General features: G+C 38.4%; 1 protein-coding gene across 1 annotated transcript in view; it reads left to right on the top strand.

Annotated features, from left to right (window-relative positions):
• The window catches only part of TENM4 (teneurin transmembrane protein 4), a 1,939,017-nt gene that overhangs the window by 116,718 nt on the left and 1,807,385 nt on the right, over positions 1-14,914 (top strand). The window contains exon 3 of the mRNA XM_089331772.1: positions 5,832-5,900. The gene's annotated coding sequence lies outside the window, so the exon portion shown is untranslated. The remainder of the gene's footprint in view (positions 1-5,831; positions 5,901-14,914) is intronic.

Raw genomic sequence — 14,914 nt, 5'->3', positions numbered from 1 at the left:
TCCTGATTGGAGGAGAGCAGTGTACTCGGCGTGTGGGTAGCAGAGTTGGGATTGGCGGAAAAGGACTATAAATGAGGAGAGAGACAACATGCACCAGGAACATCTAAGGGGAACACCTGAGGAACATCTGAGCAGCCCCCGAGAGAGCCGGCCGGCGGTGTGCCGCTCCCCCGCAGAAGTGGGGAAAGTGGCTAGGGGGAACCGCCCTTCCACGGAGGTGGAAGGGTCGGTAGCCAACCCGGGAAGAATCAGCAGCAAACCCGGGGAGGGCCGAGCAGACAAAAGAACAGCGCAGGGTCCTGTGTCGTTCCTCCGCGAAGAGGGGGAGCGACAACTTTGTCTTAATGTTTTTCCATAATTATTCCTGTTGTTTGTTTTGAATATCCTTTGTACATTTTTGGAAGATTTTCTATCTTCACATTATTTCATGATGCCATCTTTCTCTGTTTCTGTGTGTAGCACATCCTTAGGTATCCTTTGTAAGCCTGAATAAGTAGTGAATATTTCTTTCAATTTCTGTTTGCTTTGGAACATCTTTGTTTCACCTCATTTGTAAATGAGAGCTTTGCTGGGTACTGTGTTCATTGTTGACAATTTTTCTCTTAGGATTTTCACTATGTCTCTCCATTCTCTCCTAGCCTATTGAGTTTCTGTTGAGAAATAGGCTGTCATTCTAGTTGGAGAGCTTCTGAAGGTAATCTGGCATTTCTCTCATGTACATTTTAGACTCTTTTCTTTTTTTTTTTTTTTTTTTTTTTTTTTTTTTTGACAGGCAGAGTGGACAGTGAGAGAGAGAGACAGAGAGAGAAAGGTCTTCCTTTGCCGTTGGTTCACCCTCCAATGGCCGCCGCTGCAGCCGGCGCACCGCGCTGATCCTGGCAGGAGCCAGGAGCCAGGTGCTTTTCCTGGTCTCCCATGGGGTGCAGGGCCCAAGCACCTGGGCCATCCTCCACTGCACTCCCTGGCCATAGCAGAGAGCTGGCCTGGAAGAGGGGCAACCGGGACAGAATCCGGCGCCCCAACCGGGACTAGAACCCGGTGTGCCGGCGCCGCAAGGTGGAGGATTAGCCTATTGAGCCACGGCGCCGGCCCTAGACTCTTTTCTTTCTGTTTTACTTTTGAAAGTTTGACTACAATGTGTTGGGAAGTTTTTTTTTTTATCATTTCAATTAGAAGTTCTATGTGCTTCCTTTATTTGGATGTCCCTATCTTCATATTTGGGGCAATTTATTGTATTGTTTTACTGAAGAGGTCCTCTAATCCCTTCTGTCTTTCACACTTTCAGCAAATCCTAAGACATGTATGATTGGTTTGATAATATCCCAAAAACCTGAATGCTATTTTTGAGTTTTCAAATGCTTTCTTCTTTTTTTCCCCTTGTCTGAGATATTTCCAAAGATTTGTCTTCTAGCTTGGATATTCTTCTTTTGCCTCACTGAGTCTTTTGTTAAGGCTTTCCACTGGTTTTTATTATTATTATTATTAGACAATTTGTATTATTCATTTCTAATATTTGTTTGCATTATCTTTGGTATCTATCTCCCAGTATATTTTTTCATGCATGTCATGTGCGGAATTCTTTAACTAGTATTTTCTTCTCTGTGTTTCTGAGTAATCTTATGATCTCTCTTTTTAATTCCTTTTCAGTCATCTCATTGGTGTATTCCTCTTCACATTCTAATACTGAAGTACTGCTGTGCTCCTTCTGGGGAGTCATAGTGTCTTCGTTGTTCATTTCCTTTATTCTTATGTTTATTTTTACACATTTGTAGAATGACTTCAATCTTTAAGGTATGCTGTATGGATTAGTGGAGTGTCTGCTACTTCAGTGGATATCCAGAGTCTATGGTGGATGGGGCCAGTGAGTTCAGGTCTAAACTCAAGGGTGAGGCAAGAGTCCATAGTGACACCAAATTTGGGCATGCTACATCTCCTCTAATGTCAGTGCTGGAGGGTGCAATCACATAGGTTGGTGTAATCACAGGATCATCCCCTCTCTGCCAAGGTAAACCAACCCCCCAGGGTGAGCACACAGTGCCTAGGTACCTCACCCCCACGGGCACATGGATTGCTCAAAAATTCTGTGCATTGCTCTGTGTGAGTGCAGAACCCTGAGCCTCTGAATCCAGACACAGTTATTTGTCTGTGAATCAGCCACACTATCACACACTCTGTTGCAGAAGTAGAGAATTATCTTAGTCACAGGCCTTCATCCTCTACAGTCACAGGGGTCAATGGATTCACTCTCATCACTACAAGCCTTCCCCATCCATAGAAAGATCTGTGGTGTTTCCAGAGTCAGCAACCTAAGAGGTTGGTTGGTGCTCTGCCTTAGAAAGTCGATTCTAGGTGTCTTGATAGAATGAGGGGAAGGGTTCCATAGAGTACATATCACATAGTTTCTTTATCCAGTCATTTGTTGATGATCCTGTGCAGGAAGCAGGACACACAGCAGACTCATAGAATGGCAAATGCCTAAAACAGCATTCTGGCCTCAGAATCAACCCTTGGGGCACTCGGATCTGGCTAAAAGGCCCATGAGAGTCTCACAGGCATGGAAAGCCACGACACGGTGGCAAAAACAATCTAAATGAAAGATCCTGGTGAACAACACCCCAGCAGAAGGAACAAGCCATCAAGGAGGGAGGTGCCTTTCTCCAAAGGGAGGAAGGAACCTCCACTGTGATATGGCCTTGACTAAACAAGTTCAGAGTTGGTGAACTCAAGGGGCTTCCATAGCCTAGACAGCTCATGGCAAGAGCTTTGGGTGATTGCTGACATCATAAATAAGAGTGCCAATTGTTAAATCAACAACGGGAGTCACTGGGTATAGGCTGCCCATGTAGGATCTCTGTCCTTAATGTGTTTTACTATGAAGCTTAAAAACAACACTACTAGTCGAACAATACCCTATACCTTGTGCGGTTCTGTCTGTGCAGCCTGTTGAAATCCTTGCTTAGTATATACTAAGTTGATCTTCTGTATATGAAGGTAATTGAAAATGCAACTCAATGAAGATCGGGATGGGAGAGGGAGTGGGAGAGGGGAGGGCCGCGGGAGGGAGGGAGATTGGGGGGGGGAGCCACAACAATGCAAAAGCTGCACTTTGTAAGTTCACATTTATTAAATAATAAAAAAGACAAAAAAAAAGAACCTTAACAATGGATGGTGCCACATGATTGTATGGCAATAAATGATAATCAGTGAAGAGAAAAAAAAAAAGATTTCTGGAAATAAAGGCAAATTTGAGGAAGCAGAAATCTCCCACTTACCACAAATAAAAGAAGTCTCATCTGAATTGTCAGCACAGTCATTCACAAAATCACACAGCCTGTCCTTTGGGAAAAAAAAAAAAAAAAGAATGAGGGGAAGGGAGCACTTTATTGGCCTAAGTGGGTGCCCTGGCCCCTGCCAATCCTCTAGGCCATACTCAAAGTCTGTGGGAACCACGGATTTATCCCTCTGATAAAATTCCCCAGTGGCTTACGAGCTGCAGCAGCCTCTACTGGCCTTATTAAGATGATGTTTCTCCCTGTTGGTTCTCATGTGCCTTGCTCCAAGAAGATTGCATTCCCTCCAGCCACCGACTGTGGGAGTCACTGGAGGTGTCCTGCTCACTGTTGAGTGACTGTACTGTCCCCACTGCTCCACGACATCTCTCTTCTCTTTGTAGAATTTCCACTGAAAATTTCTCTCCACTGTCACCTTGGAATGTAGTTCCTCTCTTTCCTTCTGTTATCTTCCTCTGGTTAGAATGAGCACGTTTTCCCGATTCAGTCATGTTGGAGTTTGTGAGTAAAGGTACAAAGGAAAGTTAGCATTCAATTGTGATAGTTCTTAAGGTAAATAATTAGACTCTGAATTAATGAAGCATAAATGAGTTAGAAACACATGAACAGCTATTAGGAATATTTCAGTGTTTACCATGTTTGTCCAAAGATTAGACAGAAACAATATAAGGAGATATTGAATACAATAATTTCCTAACATTAGAATTTTGTTCTCAATAGTACCTCTAAAGAAGTAGAAAAATACATATGTGGGGAAATGACTCCATTTAAATATGTTTTTTCATTTCTCAGTGTCTGGGTAAAATTGAAACTGAAAAATAAATGTGAGATGTGTTTATAAAAAGCCACTAATAATATTTAGTTTTCTATTAGGAGTGTGGCAGAGAAAGAATGATGCTTCAAGTGTTTTTCAGAAGTCCCTAACTTAGAAAGTAATGCAGTTGATTAAGATTAAGGACACAGATGAAAAGCAAAGTTTGGAGGAAGAGTGCAGAAACAAGCACAAATTATAAATTCTAAGTTGCTTATATTAATTTTACAACATAGAGATGGAAATATCTATTTGGTGGCCAAACACATAGACATAGTTGTGAGGAAAATGTATAGTATAGAGATTGGAAATTAAAGCCACACCAGACGGTCAGGATTTCCTAAACAGACAACATAAATAAAAATAAATTTGGGGGAAGATCAAGAAAACCAAAATGCCAGTGTATGCAGAATATTTCAAATGCGGTTTTCCACTTTCCTTTATTGATACAGAAATGTATATTCCAAAACCATTTATTAAAGTATCCAGGATAGGATTGCTAAGACTATGAAGCATACATTTGAAAACATACATTTTTGTCTTTGCAATATGAATTTTTTTCTCCATGATCATCATAAAAATCAAACATTACAAGCCATCAGTCCTCTGTTTCTGTAGGTTCAGAAACCAGACATTCAAATAACTTCTGATGGAAACAATTCAGGAAAGAAAGTTCATTTGTACTGAACATGTACAGACTTTTTCCTGTAATTATTTCCTAAACAATGGGATTATATAAGTAGCATTTACATTATATTAGGTATTATAAGTAAAATGTAGATGATTTCATGTATGCAGGAGGATTGTGCAGGCTATATGGAAATACCATGCCATTTTGCATAAGGAAATTAAGCATTTGTTGATTTTGGTATCAAAGTTAGAGGAGTCCGAAAATCACATCCTTGCAGTCCAATAATGTTACTGGTAAACCTTATAGGGCTTATTACACCTCTAAGAAAATGTTGAAATTTTAAATTATGAACTATACATTAATGTTCATTTTGTTGACTTTTTTGGCACTTATCTAACTCAACCGATAATTTGCACAAAGTTAATGATTAGTCCAAATGGTGAACAGATTGCAATAAAAAAATAAATGTAGTTGGGAAAAATCTAAACAGTGTGTGTATTGTATGTGATTAGCTTTTTTCTGGAGTTGTTATTCCGTGTCACCGTGGTCGATGTAATTGCATCTTGTGAATGCATTACAACATGTGTTTTGCCCAGATGAAGAGTAATCACAACAAGTAATTTGAACTTGTCATTTGATGGCATTACTATAAATGGCAGGAGGATATTTTGTTAAATCTTTATGACTGGGATATGCATTTTTGTAATCATTCCAAGAAGTTACTAGAGGTGGCAGATGCCTGACAGAGACTTGCTGTTAGACTGTTTTTGTGATGTAAAAAAAAAAAAAAATCCATAATGAACTTTTGGCCTCACCACTCATTCTTATGTAAAATTTCAGTTTAAATGCATAGTCATCAAGAAGCACAACACAGGTTCCAAGCCCATGCATATCCACATGCCCACACACTCACACACCCACACCCACACACCCTATGGCTTAATGGGAATCAGAGTACCTAATGATTTCCATATTCCTTTTGTATTTGATAAACAAAAATATGTTAAGCCACCATCTGTCTTCTGCAATATGCTTATGGCTTTTCAAATACACTGTGACCTACCTTGACTTCCTGTATTTGCTTAACCCTATTTTCTAGGCTTGAAATACCCTTCACTCTCCTCCATTCCTTTGACCTACAGTCTCAGTGGCTGTTCCAGATTCTTTTGTGAGTACTTGCCTCTTGCTTATGTAGATATCCCCCATCTGTGCCTTTCATCTGATGCCTGTAGCCCACTATGTGTGTAGATATTTGAGCTTATGTTAGATTTTGTTGTCAGTGCCAGTTACCTTAGCAATCCTGTATGACTGTAATCTTGTAGAGAAAAGAGACATTGCCTTACTCACTTTTTTTTTTATCACCTCAGTGTCTTTCAATGAGCCTACAATGTGATAGGCATTCAAGTCCTCTACCATACTTTTCACCCCTAACCCTGCCTTAAATTGTCTTTTTATTATAACTAAGAAACCAGAACTCACCCTAGGGTGTGGTTGGGAAGGAAATAAGTGCATGTGAGCTCTATCATAAGAACTAAAATACAGTTTGGATATGGTGATATACTTATTTACGAATTCTTAAAAGAACTCTTCGTAACTAAATAAAATAACTGGGCAGCACTTATATAAAGAGAATTGTCTAATAAAAGAAGAAAATTAGACTCCCAAGTTCTATTGGAACATTTTTCAGAAGTATCTAATCTCTGCTCTAAAATACCTACAATTTTGTTGGACAGAGAAGGGACTGTGATAAAGGCTGAACAAAGGAAAACACAGATCAACCTGTGGAAATGGGAGGTGGTGAATTCTCTATAGTTACTGCAGTAATAGAGATAGTAGCAAGATCAAGAGGCTCACTATGCATATGTGGAATTAGATGGACTGTGAGACACAAATTCTGACTATATTTATAAGAAAGAATTCTTGTTACTTCTATGTGTGTGACATTATGTAAACTGTGAACTTAGTGCATTTTAAAAGTTGTCATTTATTCTGAATGTTTTAAACCCAGAGTGTCAGATATGAGGCAAAAGTATGAGGCTTAGCACTTCTGTAGAAATTTGAAACATAAGAGATTGGTTGCTGTTTAAAACAAAATGTATAGGCAAAGACACTACTAAAAACTTTAAAGAAAAAAATATATGTCTATCACTAGCATATTATATGAATAGTTTTAAAATTAAAATTTCAGTATGTGTACTTTGATGAATTTGATTATTTTTCTTCTACCCATTTTCTGCTTGTGTACGTTCCCTGACTTTCTATTGATCATGTCATCAGGCATAGTCAGTGAATGCTTCTATGGGAAGCTAGAAACAAACAAAATATCCTGTTTTTGTACAATACCTACTGACAATCTCAACAAAATACTAGTGTTTGTTCTATTATCCAGTACAAGCATGATAGAGGTACTCCACCATCTCAGAACTTGGTACTGCCAAACACATCAATAACAGTGGAAACATTGAACTGTACAATGTTGAACTGTATATGATAGCTCTTTTAACTAGCACCTACCATCACTGGAAAAACATAAAACTCACCTTCACACACAGGCATACTTTTATTTTTTTATTTTTATTTTTATGGCAGGCAGAGTGGACAGTGAGAGAGAGAGAGAGACAGAGAGAAAGGTCTTCCTTTGCCGTTGGATCACCCTCCAATGGCCGCCACGGCTGGCGCGCTGCGGCAGTCGCACTGCGCTGATCCAAAGGCAGGAGCCAGGTGCTTATCCTGGTCTCCCATGGGGTGCAGGGCCCAAGCACTTGGGCCATCCTCCACTGCACTTCCTGGCCACAGCAGAGAGCTGGCCTGGAAGAGGGGCAACCGGGACAGAATCCTGCACCCCGAACTGGACTAGAACCTGGTGTGCCAGCGCCGCGAGGCGGAGGATTAGCCTGTTGAGCTGCGGCGCCGGCCATAGGCATACTTTTATGATTTTTAAATACTGTTAAATATCAGAATGTTCCTGTTTACTGACACTGCTATGAATTACTTGTTTGGCACTGTGTAAGTCACTTGCCCTCTCTGTATCAACAAGTTCTCTATTTAAAAAGCAAGGACTGACTCAGGATAATCTGGAAGGTATTTTCAATTTCTTAAATCCTACTAATAACTAATACTTTTATTTGTTTAACATGGTGTCAAGTACCTTTCCTAGGAAATCGATGTGGATTTTGGAGGAATAATGAATATCTAAACTTTTATCTTTATCTATGAAGAGTAAGAAATTATCTTAATCAACAGAAATAGTCAATATTAGTTCTTTGTTCATAAAAATAGATATCAGTTGAAACTGTGAACACTTATGTCTATTATAGAGCTTGAATTCCACTTCTAAGAAGGAGTATAATCACATCCCTCCCCATGGCTGTGGATTAGTCTCCATAATCCACTTGGAGATAGAGAAGGTTTGAAAAAAATCCTCACCATTGCTAAAAATTGATAGGCAACTGTTACTTCTAAGTATCTTTTAATCTAAAAGCAAGATAACTCATCTATTAAAAATTAACTCAATTTGGTGAAAATTTTATTCTTTTATCCCATTTAGAATGAGAGTGCCTATCCTATACTTCCCTTGGCATTGTAGTTTTCAGTGTCACAGTTCTGGAGGAGAGGAATTTTGCCCCAGAATGGATAACACTCAGTCTCACCCATTCCTTATTGAGGTTATTTAAATGGTAAGATTTGTAACTTTTTGAGTTGTGATATTTATGTAAGATTTGGATTTAGAGTTAATACTTGAATGAGTTAAGACATTGGTGGAATGTTTAAATTGCATCTTTTGACACACATACATATAACATTATTTGAAAACAAATCTTCGCAAATCAACACAAGTTAAAATAAACCCAAACTGGGTTAAGAATTGCTCCTGTATCCAATTACTTGTGTTATGATAAGGAAGACCTGTGAAAGCACAGAGACAATTTTTATAAAAGTCATATAATAACAGAAGCTTGGAAGATTAAACCAAAAAATTCCAGCAATCATTAGAAGCTATGAAGAGCAAAGAAAGAAAATTATCTAGAGCCTTCAGAGGAAACATGATCTTCTGACACCTTCCTGTGTACTTCTACATTCTACTGTGAAAGAACACATTTCCACTATGTAAGCCATCCTGGTTACTGTAATTTGTTACAGTTGGCCTAGGAAATTAAAGCAGGGCATCAACACCTCTGTGTTCATCTTCCTTGGATGGGATGGTATAGTCAAAAGTGATATCAATAAGCATTTCTATATATGGTGTCTTTACTAATTTCTCTTAAAATAGAAAAACTAAAGAATCAGCATAATGTGGCAGTCAGAGTTTGTGCTGCGATGTCAGATAGAGATTGTTTATATTCCACTTCCAATCTGTTCTGTGACATTAGGCAGAACATGTTTCTCATACTTCTTCTGAAAAAAAAAAAACTCTTTTCTATGACCTAGAGAGATTAAATAGCATGATTTCAAATAGAATGTTTAAAAGATTAAGTACTCTAACACAATTGGTAGGCTACACAACCAAGTATTGAACTTTGGTCCTTGTGACTATAAACCATTTATCTTATTCCGTAAGAAAAAGTGAAAATAGTAACTGCTCAATCTGAAAACTCCAGGAGAGCAGTTCAGTTCTGATACAGGGAATCAGTTTAGCATCTGCATAAAACATAAAGTGGCTACTTGGAGGCCAAGCTAAATTTTTATGGGTGAAATTTCAAATGATAGGCAGATAAGGAACTCAGAAGACCTGTCAAGGTGAGCAGGAGTCAAAATCATCCAAGTAGGTAGCTTATTCTAATCAAAGCAAATGGACGCATGGGATTACAAAAAGATGGTGGAAAATAATATCAGTGAAGTGAATCAAGTCAATTTTTTTGTGATTTGTTTATCTGATGAGCTTTGAATTTGTTCTTGTTAAGGAGGCATTACTGAAAATTTTAAAGCAAGAAAGGACAAAAATATGAATTCTGGAACCATTATCAATAATTCAAATTTAGGGGGTAGTGTTTGGCACAGTGGTTGAGATGCCACTTGGTTATGTTGTAACCCACATCATACTGCCTGGGTTAGAGTCACCAGTCCAGTCTTCTGATCCAGTGTCCTACTGATGCACATCCTGGGTAGCAGCAGGTGATGAGTCAAGTACTTGAATCCAGGTCATGCATGTGGGAGATCTGGATGCAGTTCCAGGCCTGTAGCTTGGGCTGATCCGAACTCAACTGTTAGGAGCATTTGGGGAGCAAACTTACAGAAGAATCAATCAATCTCTCCTTCCCTCCTCCCCGTCTTCCTTCCCTCCCTTCCTCTCTCTCTCCCTCCCTCCCTCCCTCCACACCTTTTATCCTTCTATTCTTCCTGCTCCACTTTGCCTTTCAAGTGAATAAAAACAAATATGGAAAACCTAAAAAATTAGTTAAATCAATGTATACATAGTTTATAATAGTCTCAATAGTATATAGTTATGAACTTAATGTTTGTGACCCAAATTCATATGTAGAAATCCTAACCTACAATGGGAGGGGTTAGCAGACAGAGTCTTTAGGAGGTCCTTGGGTTAAAAAGGAGGAGCTCTTGTCATGGGATTAATGGCTTTTTGTGAACAAATGAGAGTTTGCATGCTCTCTGTTCTCTGCCCTATGATATGGGACTACAATACATAGGTGGCCATCTGTAAGAAAGGAAGTAGGCCCTCACCTGACATTACATCTGCCAGCATGTTGATTCTGGGCTGCCCAGTCTCCAGAACTGTCAGAAATATTATTGAAGATTCCCTATTTTATAATTTGTTATAGCAGCATGAAATGACTAAAATGATATATAATATGTATTTGTCATGGATATCATCAGCCATATTCAGACTTTATCTGCAAGGATATATACCAAAAATACAATATTGATTACTCCTCACAGAAAAGATATAGGGAAATTTAATTTTACCTTTCTTTGCATGTTTCCCAATTTTTCAGAAATGATCTACACTTTATTTTAGCAATGTTTTAAAAGTCTAGCTAGGAACAGAGAAAGACCACAAGAAGAACGTGGTAATAACCTGAACAGGAAAGATAAGACAATGATTTGGCTGGTTAGGAGACAAATAATGAGATAGGTTTCTAAGATAGAACTGACAGAATTTGGCAATGATTCTTTGGGGGCAAAGGCAAGAGTGATAGAGCTGAAGATGACACAAAGATTTCTATTCAAGGCAACGGGAAAGATGCACCTTCTACTGAGGAAGAGGCCCTGGCAATGACAGGTTTGAGTAAGAGATCAAGAGAAATGCAGATAATGAGCACACTTCTAGACACACAGAATTTGAGGTGACAGCTAGACTGACATGGTTTTGAGAAGTCACAAGTGCTACCCCAGAGGGCCAAAGTGTTGAGCTAGAAACATGTTATGAGAAATGGTAAGATATTTCCAGAGGAGCTTAAAAAAGCCAAATGATGATGAGTATAATCATCTGCCTGGTAATAAAATCTCAGAAGCTTGATATAGGTAGATTCACATAAATTGTTTTACTAAGAGATAAAAGTGATGCACTCTCAGAAGATGGATATAATTCACAAATTATAGTTAATGTGCTGTAGAATTATTAGGCATTCAAATATAACTAAAAATGTGGTAAACTCAACCCCCTCATAATAAGGAGCTGACAAGTGATGCAGAAATCTGCTTGAAAAAATAGATCCCTGCCGCTTGTCACAGTGTCATCCCAGATGAGATACATAAATAAATATGTCACTCACAGTGTTTGCACTTCCTCCCACAAGACTGTCAGTGAAGTGGGGTAGGAGAACAAAATCACAGGCCTGGCTAACAGAATCAAGCAAAAAATAATAGAAAATAAAGAACTTTCTTGATTTTCATGTTTCACAGCCTCTAGTCTATGGGAGAAGGACATGTGGAAAGGCTCAGCAGGATGTCTAGAACATGTGCTGGTGGAATCACCATCAGAGTCTATTGACTGCTTTGCTGGATACTAACATTGCTTTTTAAATATACGTATTTCCAAATTGACATGTCAGCGATAAAGACCATCTGGCACCAGTAAAGACTATCTGGCACTGTTACTCTGTCATATCACTTATACAACAGAGACCATGACACAGATAAACCAGAGCTAGATCAAGTGATCTATGTAGATTTGGTCAAATTGTTCGCATTTTTCAGCATCAGTTCATTTATTAAAATAGTGATCTACAGTTTATTTGGACTTCTGACTAGAGTGAGGTATTCAAAGTCTAGGAAGTCCAGTTAAAAGCATATTGAAGAAAAAATATTATATTCTTCTCAGTTATCTTTTAAAAATATTTATTTATTTGAAAGTTGAAGTTATAGAAGAAGAGATCTTCCATCAACTGATTGACTCCCCAAATGTACACAATGGCTACAGCAGAGCCAGGCTGAAGCCAGGAGCTTCTTTTGGATCTCCCACAAGGGTGTCAGAGGCCCAAGCACTTGGAACATTCTCTGCTGCTTTTCCCAGTGTATTAACAGGGAGCTGGATCAGAAGTCAACCAGCCATGAAATGAACCAGTGCCCACATGGGATGCTGGTTTTGAAGGTAGCTGTTTTACCCACTATGCCACTACAACAACTTCTATATTCTCATTTCTGCAGAACTGAAATTGCAGTAAAAGTCATTAAAACTAAATGAAGCGGCCGGCGCCACAGCTCACTAGGCTAATCCTCCACCTAGTGGCGCCAGCACACTGGGTTCTAGTCCCGGTCGGGGCGCAGGATTCTGTCCCGGTTGCCCCTCTTCCAGGCCAGCTCTCTGCTGTGACCAGGGAGTGCAGTGGAGGATGGCCCAAGTGCTTGGGCCCTGCACCCCATGGGAGATCAGGAGAAGCACCTGGCTCCTGCCATTGGATCAGCGTGGTGCGCCGGCTGCAGCGCGCCAGCCGTGGCGGCCATTGGAGGGTGAACCAATGGCAAAAGGAAGACCTTTCTCTCTGTCTGTCTCTCTCACTATCCACTCTGCCTGTCAAAAAAAAAAAAAAAAAAAAAAAAAAAAAAAAAAAAAAAAGAAAAAAAAACTAAATGAAGCATAAATTCACAAGAATAAAGAAAATGGGAAGGGAGAAGACAAAAAAATTGGAAGCTGGAAAACAGAAGATGAACAACAATTGATTTAGACAAGATAAAATAGAATCCTAAGCCATCAATGGGGAAAATTGAAAAATAACTTTATGCTAACAATCTCAAATCATTTAAGAATTCTGAGCCTGGGAGGCCTCTGAACCTGGATTGGGGTGAATCAGAGAAGAGTAGGTGGATCTCCTTCCATATTTCTTCCTCTAGGCCATATCACTGAACAATTTTGCACCTCATTATTCCTCTTCACCAATTCAGAAGTGTAGATGAGTTTTTAAAATTGTATGAATTGGCTAGGAGAACTAAGCACAATGAGAGTGTGGTATTGTACTGAAAATAATGAAAGTGAAATTTGACATAAGAAAATGGGGTTGACACCCAGTCTTCCCACTCTACAAATTTCCTTAATATCTTATCATACATGAAAAAATATATGAGTGTCACTACATTTATGAAGGCATTTTCTCATATAAAAGACCTAAGTGAAAAGAGTAAAGTCGATTAGAGCAACAGAGACAATGCAGGAAAATAAAAAGTTCAAAAGAAATTGTCATTAATAGTTCTCATGGATATAACATATTAAAATTTATCATATCTATTACAGTAGCTAATAGCTAACAATGACCATTTAAACTTAAGTTAGGTAAAATTAAATATTTTGTGGCAAGTGGCCACATATTGCATAGCGAATTGTAGACCATTTCCATCCTAGCAGAAAATTTCATGGCAAGTGCTGAAGAGCAACAGCCAGGAGCAAGAATGAGCATTCAGAAATTAAAATCATGAAAAACTTAATGAAAGGGTTGGGAAATAAAGATAAGAAAATTTCACAAAAGTAGAGCAGAAGCACAAAAAATAAAGGAAAAATAAGCTTCAGCTAAGCGGTTCAAAACCAAATTAGAACTAGTTCCAAAACTGGAAATTGAGATTAAATTATCTAAAAGATAATTCAGAGACTACTTTCAGAATGGAGGAACAAGCTTTTCTAGATGAAATATTGTTCATGGACCAGATTAATGTATAAAATTCACCTATATGCAGGTAGAAAATGATATTTCCGAATACTTTGGGGGAAATTTACCAAAATATCAAAGAGAGAAAGAAGAAAATAGATGACATAAAAAAGTACAGAAATCTAATCAATTTTGAATATATTTATCAACAGGAAAACTCACATAAATCTTTAAAATTTGAAGGGAATATCATTGGTAGCTTGAGTAAAATAAGAATATTTTCATATGTGCTACGACTTACACACTCTTTAAAAACAATGTCCAATGAAACTCTTAGAGGAACAATTACAGCAAAACAGAAAGTAATCAAAAAAAAAAAAAAAAACACTGAGATTCTGGAATCGTACCACCTAAAGAAGGGGCAGAGAAGAGGAAGTGAGTGAGGAGAAGGACAAGAGGAGAAGGCAAATATGAGCATGAAAATGAGGAGAGATTATAAACAGACAGCTGTCTACTAAAGATACAGAACACCAAACATGATGGAAACAGATGCAAATCCCTTGGAGAGGTTTTCTCAAGATATTGCAGTTGAGAGAATACTTGAACATGTTGAGAGGAAATGTAGCCAACTGGGGTAGTATATAAAATTAAAAATTTTGGAAAAACTAAGTAATGACAAATGTATAAATTATATTAACTTCAGACAAAGTGATGGCAAAGAAAAAAGTAATTATATTAGAGTACATGACTATGCAGTGAATAGGTTGAACATAGCCAAGCTAATGTAAATTCTGAATACTAAATCAACAACATATAGGAATAAAATATATTGAGAAGATAGAGGCAAAGGGTATTGCATGTGCCTCTTTTTAGAAGTGGTAAAATATGTGTGAGAACTCTATCCTTGTCAACCATACTTGGAAGTGTTATGAGAATATGTTTCCAAATTCTTTCTACTGTGTGAGATAAGAATTCAAAGCACAGGCATAAATAGCATGCAAAAATGAGATCATATTTTATTTAAAGTGAGAATATAGACATATGAGTACAGGTGAGGAGAAAAGCTCCCCATGGGTGGGCCAGGGGTGGGCCCACAAGGAGAGAGTGCATGAGAGAAGATGAGAACCAAACAAGAGTGCTATGCTGATGT

This window comes from Oryctolagus cuniculus, chromosome 1, assembly GCF_051225735.1.
Source record: "Oryctolagus cuniculus isolate XC-2025 breed Fujian yellow rabbit chromosome 1, ASM5122573v1, whole genome shotgun sequence".
Taxonomy (NCBI): domain Eukaryota; kingdom Metazoa; phylum Chordata; class Mammalia; order Lagomorpha; family Leporidae; genus Oryctolagus; species Oryctolagus cuniculus.
The sequence above is the reverse complement of the archived record's forward strand: the minus strand, read 5'-3'. Positions and strand labels throughout refer to the sequence as shown.